Below are 7358 nucleotides of genomic sequence, written 5' to 3' on the forward strand. Positions count from 1 at the left end.
ATGAAGAGCTCTTCTTTTTCTCAGAAGACCCTGAATGTGAATGAATCCAGTAGGACTCGGGGTTCTACTGTTGCATCCAACTCCACTGGGATCCAAGGGACTTTGGAAGAGTCCACCACTAAAGTCTACATCTACCGTCCCAACGAGAAGGAAGAGCTCCAGGAACTGAATAACCGATTTTCAGGCTACATTGATAAGGTGCGATCGCTGGAACAGAAGAACAAGGCTTTATGTGAAGAGGTGGAGGAACTGAACAGACGTCTGAAGGAAAGGGGACCTGGCATATCTGATGAGTATGAGAAAGAGTTCAAGGAGCTGAAGGAATTAATTGAGAAGTTGACCAAAGAAAAAGGTGCAGCCGATATTGAGCGGGGAAACCTGGAGGAAGAAATTGAAATCTGGAATGATAAATGTGATGAGGAATTGGCCCTAAAAGGTAAGGAACGCAGAGTATAGGGATCAGTTGTCAAAATCTTCTTAAAGAGAACCTATCTGCACGATTTTGTAATGTAAAGACATGGCTGTAATGAGGCTGTAATACAGATTAAATGTATCCCTTTGGTGAGGAAATATACTTTGTGGTTCTTCTTTAATCACCATTTGAAGTGTTCTCCTAATTACATTTTGGTGCACAGGGGCCAGACTGTACATGGGGTCTTCTCCTCCCAGTCTGTGATTCCCCGACCCCTTCGCCTGCCTCCGGTCTTTGAATGACAGGTCACTGCTGAGATTTCAAAGAATAAAGGCAGGCGGAGGGGCTGGGGAATCACAGACAGGGAAGAGAAGACCCCGTGTACAGTCAGACCCCTGTGCACCGAAATCTAAGCAGAAAACTTCAAATGATTAAAGAAGAACCAGAAAGCGGATTTCTTCAATAAAGGTATTAATTTACTCTGTAGTATAGCGACACTACTGCCATGCCTTTACAAAATCATGCTAACAGGTTCTCTTTAAATATGGCGGTCTTTGGGAAATTCTGGGAGATGATGCTTTACAGCATCACTTCATAAAATCCATTCCCGCTCATCCCCCCCAACACTTTCCATTCATTCCAAAAGGCATTGCAAGGAGTTTGCCACATCCGAGTGGCCGCTAGCCTAGATAACCATGTTTATAACTACACAGCGGCACCATAATTATAGTGGGTATAATGGGCACCTCAGCAGACAATGCTGTTGGTGAATATAAAAATAAATCAAATCAATGTAAAAGACTAAGTCGAGTATTCCCACCATACAGTGACTGGTAAATCCAGTCCTGCAGAACATATAAGTGATTATAGTACTGTTATATATAGTGACCCTGAAGGGACTTTTACTCAAAACAAAAGTAATAGTGCACCATAGAATTAAAAAAAAAAAAACAAAGAAAAAAATAAAATAAATAAATATAAAGCTGTCTAACATCAAATCTGGCGAGTCCACCAGCACAGTCAGAATCCCGCCACAGGTAGAGTAATGCTGAGATATGATTGCACTGTCTGCGGCACATGCCTTTGCTCCTTTATAGGCTTCAGACCTAAAGTGACCTCCAGCTGTAAATCCTCTTATTGCGAGCACTGTGAATATTTGCCGACAGCAGGCGATTTTGAGACCTGAAGTGAGCGATATGCATACTTCCAGCCACATTCCGACTAGACTGCATCCGGCCTCGCTCAATACACTTGCATTGAGCAATGACGCGCCCATATAGTCGGCACGTGATCCCCTGTTTGCAAATATTATATGTGCGGTCACGCACCCCCTCCCCGGTCTATGCAGCGGAGAATCCTCACAGAGGGCAGGATATGACGATTCAAAAGTCTTAGACTTATAGCTTCAGACTGGACAACCTCTACGAAGCGCACTCCAAATGATTATCTCCATGTATTAAAGGAGACAAATCGTGTTATCACATATCCATAGTGCAGGGCTTCCAACAGCTAGGAATGGAGGGGAGGCCCGGCATGTGCACCGCCGCTCCATTCAGGACGGAGCAGCAGAGCCCGGTTCTAGGAGTCTGAGAGCCACAATCTCAGGATCACTAGGGGCCCCAGCAGTCAGACTTGGTGCTCACCAAGCTATCCCAGTTCATATGGAACGAGAATACCTTTTTTTGGGGGGAATAACTCTTTATAATAGGAGCGGCCTACAACCACATATCTCCCTTAAAAAAACAAAACAAAAAAAGCATCAGTTTGCACAAAACCATAGAAAATTGTATGGTTTTCCTCCTGTATGGATACCCCATTATGGAGATAATGGTTTTCATTATATGCAGACCCTGGTGAATTACCTAGCTGGAAGGTACAGGTCAGGACTAACATATGGGGACAATGACTGTAACATAGTTGCACAGACTGGCACAGGTAATCCTCCAGAATGGCACACAGTAAAGTTCCTTATCGTGTCATGGTTGGCACTATGCTTGCGGCTCAGATTTTGCACTTATAGTAATGCCTCCAAATTGGTTCTTACCATTTTTTTTGGTGCAATGTAAAAGCGGAGGAACAGAAAGGGGAAATAATGGGATCTGTACTATGGATTGGTACAACAGATGTGTAATGGAATAATGAATGGGACAGGGTTATGTAAGCACCGTGGTGCTCTCAATAAATGCTCAGGAAAATAAAAAGGGAAGGGGCGTACGAGAACGTAACTGTAGTGGCTGCAAGTCTATGGGGTTCAAAAAACAGACGTCAGAGCAAGCTGTGTTCAATCAGGAACAGATGGGGGGAAAAAAAACCCTCTATACATGTGGTACGGCTGCAACCGTGTCAGGCCACAAGACAACAGATTACTTCGATGAATATTAAAAAGAAGAAAATCTGTCAGCTCACCATTCCAGGAACGACTATACTATAGATCAGAGTATATCGGTGTCTTCAGTGAGCGAATAAGGAAAGAATTTAAAAAAAAAAAAAAATGTATCTGTAATCCAACGCGGATATCCTAAACAGATTCTACTTTATTAGTAAAATATGGCCACACTAAAATGAGTAAAAACAAAAGCATTTCAGGCAGATCACACCAGCGTTATTCATGGTACAAGGCAAACAAAGCGAATGCCTTCAGAAGAACCAAACTTATAGAAAAGAGGTAGAGATCCCACGGTGCAACCAATCACATCTAATCGGAGAACAAGACACATATGGGAGCACAAAATAAAGCAATCTCATTATAGGAGGGAGGAAACGTTAACTACATGACCACGGTCACACGTTCAGTATTCAGTCAGTATTTTACATCAGTATTTGGAAGCCAAAACCAGGAGTGGAACAATCAGAGGAAAAGTAGAAACACATCATCTTATAAATACTGAGGTAAAATAGTCAATGTGTGCACGTGGCCTATATACAAGTTAGACGGGCTTATATCAAAACATATCTATATAGCGATAAATATATGATAATGAAATGTTATCTATCAAAAAAAAAACTATAGGCTACGGCTCCACATTCAGTATTTGGTCAGTGTTTTACATCAGTATTTGTAAGAAAAAAATCAGGAGTGGAACAATCAGAGGAAAAGTATAATGGAAACCCGTCACCACTTCTGTATTTATCACCCACTCCGGGTTTTGGCTTACAAATACTGAGGTAAAATACTGACCAAATACTGATAGTTCGGTCATACAGAAATTGTATCAACACTGATTATTTCAGTAAAAATGAGTTAAATCAGTCTTCAAATTTTGCCATGTATTGAATGACAAAATCCAAAATGTCTCAGGACATATGAGAGTCTCTCCAGTCGCCATCGTTTTTTCCGGGTATTAACCCTTTTTTACATTTGGTCAGTATTTTACATCACTATTTGTAAGCCAAAACCGGGATAAATACAGAAGTGGTGACGTGTTTCTATTATACTTTTCCTCTGATTGTTCCACTCCTGGTTTTGGCTTACATATACGGATATAAAATACTGACCGAATACTCAACATGTGAATGTGGCCTTAGGTTAAGTTCCCTTGATGAGTTTTTTGTCAGTTTTTGACGCTTCAAGCAAAGTGGATGGGATTTGTATACATCTCGTGCCCACGGTGTTTTTTTTTTTTTTTTTTAACTCTGTGTAAACCGACCTGCGGCGCGTTCCAAATCCTAACATCCCAATTTCTCTTATAGGGGAAACGCTGAGTTTTATTTCCAGATTTTCCCCATAGAATTGCAACAGATGCAGAAAGTCCGAGGGTAAAAAAACGCATGTATTCCACACATGACTGTATCTGTTTTATCAAAGCAGAATATCAGGAAGTATCAAAAACAAAGCAGCCTCATTTAAAACATGACACAGAAAAAAAGACAAAAAAACATAGCGTCAAAAACACAATAATAATGAATGCAAAAAAAACGCTGTTTATATGCAGCAGGTTGTCAATTTTTTCAGATTTTTTACAGCAATTTTTCACCCAGAAAAAAAAAAATGAAAAAAAAAACACTGGAAAATAAAAGCAGCAAACAGGTTTTGGTGACTTATTAAACATGTACTGTGGACAAATCACACATGTGAAAAGGACACTGCAAAAATGGCACAAAAATAACGCAGCAGAACCTGCTTTTTGACACAAGATTTTTATTGACAAGAAAGCAGGATTAGTCTGCAGAAAAAAAAAAAAGCGCTGCATGCAGGGTGGCCAACTTGTCTTTTCATTTTCTCTGGACAGCATAAAAAAAAAAAATCAGATGTCTTAATTTTTTTTTTTTTTTTTTAAATGGACAGGGTAAAAGCATGTGAACTTAACCTAACATAGCTGGTAATGGAGAAATAAAAAAAAAAGTCTTGGCTCCTAGACTACGATTTTGGGCCCATCTTAGAAACACATTCTAGAAAACAAAAACAACACAACAAACACAAAAAAAGAGATAAAGAAGCTCCATGCAGCTCCAATGAATATTTTATCAATCTTTATTTTACATACATGAAAAAGACAGGACACAACAATTAAAAACAGCTAAAACCGCACTAATCTGTGTATTATTATTCCTATTTATTATAAGGCCACACCGCTCCAGAATGGTCTATACACTAACATCAAGTAGACAAATCCAGATCCCTTTAAATAAACAAGACATGTGCAGGATCAAGAAAAATATACTAAAAGAATTTCATAATATACCCAAGTTACAAAAACATGGACACTGCTGGTACAGAAGACAAAAGTGAATCCATCTGCCTCATTACACTGAACAGCTCTGTCCTTTGTCAGGGGTTGAATCTGACTCTAGGTTTTTTTGGGAATCCAGATGGAAACACAGACCCAGTACTAAGAGCAGATCACAGGATAAATGTGAACTTGATAACCTGTAATTAATTAGCAATTATACTCACCTGTCCCCACCATGTCAGTGCCCACCTTACTATCAGCATATGAATGTCACCCTTAATAGCTAAGCCTGTGTTCACACTTTGCAGATTTTCCGTGCAGATTTGATGGCAGCGTAATACAGTACCAGCCAAGTAAATATACATGGCTGAAATTGACTTGCAGATTTTAAAATCAGCAGCAAGTCAATTTTTTTGTGTGGATTCCAGGTGAAACCGAAGGCAAATCTGCAGCAAAAATCCACATACAACCTGAGCGGATTTTGATGCAGATTTTATTTCCTGTTCATAACAGGAAAAAAGACAAATGAGCAGTCTGGGAAGAAATGCTATTAAAGGGGTTGCCCAGAACTAGACATGACTTCTTATGTCACACGACAGCTGAAGCTACTTGATGGCTGCTGATCGGCTGCAGTGGTCACCAGTGGAGGAGAGGAACAACGCCAGTCCAGGACACGAGTATTACGTTGTTGTTTTTTTAAAAAAAAAACTTTGTTCTGTGGAGTAATTAAGAAGGGGTTGTCCAATAGTTGTCATCCCCTTTTAAAATATTCTAATAATTATATATAAAAAATAAAAGTACTAAGGATCTGACAACTCTACTGACCAACCGACAAGGTGGTGGTTGTCATGGCTAATAACTTCTCCCAGTCGCCATCCGAATTAAACTTGCTCTCCCCCCCCCCCCCATTTGCTTTGACAGAGGAAGCCGAGAGGACGCTGAAAGATTTCCGCCAAGATGTAGATGATGCCACGGTGCAAAAGTTGGAGCTGGAGAGAAGAGTGGAACAGCTGGTGGATGAGATAGAGTTCCTCAAAAAGCTCCACGATGATGAAGTGGCCGACTTACTGAAACAAATACAGGAGTCGAAGGTGACTGTGGAGATGGAGAGTGCGCGGCCGGACCTACTGGCAGCGTTAAGAGCCTTACGGGTTCAGATTGAAGAAGCGGCCACCAAAAACATTCAGGAGGCAGAGAAGTGGTACAAGACAAAGCTGAATACGGCGAAAGGACAGGTGACCAAGAACGAGGAGAAGATCAAGAACATTCGAGAAGATATCAGTAAATTTAGCTCCCAGGTGTCCGACCTGCAGAGCCAGATAGACGCCTTGAGGGCCAGAAATGAAGCCTTGGAGAGGCAGCTGCTGGATCTGCAGGAAAGCCACCTGGAGGAAGTTGCCGCTCTTCAGAATATCATTGCTCAGCTGGAAGATCGGCTCCTAACAACGAAGGCAGATTTGGCGCGGTATCTGCAGGATTACCAAGATCTACTGCACATCAAGCTCAAGCTAGACGCGGAGATCGCGGTCTACAGGGCATTGCTGGAAGGAGAAGAGGAAAGGCTCGGGATCAAAGATGGTGAAGGTAAAAGCGGACTCTAATATGAAATGGGTTGTACAGGTTAGAAAAAAACAGTGCCACCATCTGTGCACAGGTTGTGTCTGGTACTGCAATTCCAGTCTGAAATTAATGGCGCTCAGCTGCAATACCACACCCAGCCCATAAACGGGTATGGCGCTATTTATTTATTTTTTTGAGAGGGGGAAAAAAAAAAAAAAATCAGCCATGTGGCGCAAGTCAGGACCCGACAGATAGATGCGGGCTCCATTTATAGTAACTCCTAAATGTACAGTACGAGGTGGGAATACTCCTTAAACCCCAATAAACCGCATTAGGGAGTTTTGAAGCCATGACCCCATATTAGAGGTCCAAAGAGCACAAGGTCAGGTTGAGATTTAAAAGTCTAAGGCAAGGTTCACACGTTGCTTATTTGTTGCAGCTTTTATATGGAGATTCCTAAACGGAAATCCGCATGGTTTCTGCAACAAGAACCTGCACATATTTTCTGCACTTACTCATGCGGGGTTTTTTTTTTTTTTTTTTCTTTCATTGCAAGGATTGCAACAAAACCTTGGCAAGACAGCAGTTTAAGGGCTCATTCACACCTTTATTTTTCCTATCTGTTTTTCACATCTAGAACTTGTACCTATGATAGTTTATGAGGTAGTTCACATGTCATGTCAGATATTTTTTTTCCTTTTTGTCGGCTGAGTGGT

At 41.1% G+C, this 7358-nt stretch overlaps 1 pseudogene; it reads left to right on the forward strand.

The window, feature by feature from the left end:
* Positions 1 to 6683, forward strand: LOC141182833 (vimentin pseudogene; annotated as a pseudogene).
* The last annotated feature ends 675 nt before the right edge of the window (positions 6684 to 7358 follow it).

Source organism: Phyllobates terribilis, unplaced genomic scaffold (genome assembly GCF_046119375.1).
Source record: "Phyllobates terribilis strain yellow unplaced genomic scaffold, ASM4611937v1 Scaffold_1__5_contigs__length_1240528914, whole genome shotgun sequence".
In the NCBI taxonomy this organism is placed as follows: Eukaryota; Metazoa; Chordata; class Amphibia; order Anura; family Dendrobatidae; genus Phyllobates; species Phyllobates terribilis.